The sequence below is a fragment of the Oratosquilla oratoria genome, chromosome 44 (assembly GCF_046742065.1).
Source record: "Oratosquilla oratoria isolate Oo_2021 chromosome 44, ASM4674206v1, whole genome shotgun sequence".
Lineage (NCBI taxonomy): Eukaryota > Metazoa > Arthropoda > Malacostraca > Stomatopoda > Squillidae > Oratosquilla > Oratosquilla oratoria.
Genome location: NC_134820.1, coordinates 15,154,546 through 15,156,452, shown reverse-complemented (window position 1 = coordinate 15,156,452; position 1,907 = coordinate 15,154,546). Strand labels below are relative to the sequence as shown.

Here is a 1,907-nt window from a genome sequence, read left to right as displayed (position 1 = left end):
CCACCGAAAACCAAGTTATGAGAATATAGATTACGTGGTGACGCCACGGTACTAGAGCAAAAGCAATATGGGAGAGATAAAGTTACGCGCCGCTCAGCCAACGAAAGTGCGCTCGCTAGGAGCCGGCAGATGCATTATATATACAGTTGGCGAGGACGGGAGGAAGGCGAAGGATGAGCCGGACAGAACTAGTTCACGTCTGTCGGCCTAGAGAGAGTAGATCCCATAAAGTATACAAGCAGTTTTTACCCTACATACGTAATTACCTAACAAGTACAGGATAACACAGATACAGATATTTTTAGATACATGGAGGATGGTGGGCCATCACAACGTATACAAGCAATTTACAGTACATACATAATTATCTTACAATTAAAGATTGACATACAGATACAGACATTTTATATACATGGTGGATGGGGTTGTTGTGTCGAGACGTTGGATCGTGCTTTGCATTTGGGACTTTTTTTGTTAATAATGTTTGACAGTGGGAGGTGTGATTGTGGTTGGTATCCGTTGTTAAGTGGCTACCAAGCAATGTAGGACATAGGAGATGCAAAGAGCCACAGACACATTGGGCCTTACGGGGCTGCTTGCGAATTGAAAGGGGTGTAAAGAGGGGGTACGGTTAAGAGCCACTGGCTTAATTTAAGTGTCAATTGCATTCAAACTTACGAGTTGAACAGGCAGTTTGTTCCAAACATTTGCAATGCGGTTAAAGAAACGAAAAAAAAAAAAAAAAAAAAGATCGTTGGTGTTTGATCTCTGATAGACTATTTTGTAAGCATTATTTATTTGTTTATTTATCTATTTATCTATTACATGACTACGGTCCACGACAAAATAATCTTACATGTTAATATTAACGAAGCCATGGAACATTAGAAAAGAAAGTTCAATTAAATCAGTCCGCATTGTACGTTTGGATAAGCTAAATAAGAAGTTCTTGGCAGGGACGGCAAGTGTTTGTAGTGAAGCTGATGTAGTAGATTGACCGAGAGTCCTAGGGCAGGGCAGCCAGGGAAAGCTAAATATCAGCCGTTCGTTTGTTTGCAGTTAAGTTGGTCTAAATGAAGCAAGGATTCTAGGACAGAGAGGGAAAAAGGAAGAAGACCAAAAACCAACAGCATCTGGTGTTCCCAGGCGGTCACCCATCCAAGTACTAACCAGACCCAACGCTGCTTAACTTCGCTGATCGGACGAGAAGCGGTGTGATCAGAGTGGTATGGCCGTTGGCGTCTGGAGAGTATGCTTTTCTAATAGATAAGAACCCTTTCTGCCTACTTCCGCACTATCATAACCTTACACCCTCACATTACAATTCATTCAAATGTCTTATTTGTACAATCACATCAAAAGGGGTATTGAGCTTCCTGTAATACCGGAGTCGGGGTCGGGGCCTGGTCCCCTAGTCAGCTTGCAATTCCATTCTATCTCATCACAAGCAATCCAATTCGAGCATACGCACGGCTACAACATATCATCAATTCCGGTCCTTCTCTAAATTTGTAAGTAACAATACCTTTGCTCAGTAGCAGCAGCACCCTTCAGATGCTATTGTAGCGTAATGACTTTTCAAGTACAAACTCTTTCGGTATATGCATGTTCCAGTCACTTTCATCTCATTTGTCTAACAAATGTGTACGGGCATTTCACTGCCTGCCCATCGCTGCACATGTTGCCTATGGTGTCAATGTGCCAATGTTCTTAACCTGGTGAGCGCGTCCCTGCGAGGGATCAGTCGTCAGTAATTTCCAGGAGCCCCCATTGGGAAAAAAAGTAAGCAGAATACAAAAGTATTGCCTTGTAACTTGAGTTCTCTATAGTCTACTCCCCCCACCTCAGCGCAGCTTACCGTTTTCCCTCTCTATTCACCCCCCTCCATATCCTTCGAAACCCTTGGC

General features: G+C 43.1%; 1 non-coding gene across 1 annotated transcript; it reads right to left on the bottom strand.

Annotated features, from left to right (window-relative positions):
• Nucleotides 1–1,121: 1,121 nt before the first annotated feature.
• LOC143022452 (5S ribosomal RNA) lies at nucleotides 1,122–1,240 on the bottom strand. The gene has a single exon (XR_012966066.1). It is a non-coding gene; the product is annotated as a 5S ribosomal RNA (ribosomal RNA).
• Nucleotides 1,241–1,907: the final 667 nt, after the last annotated feature.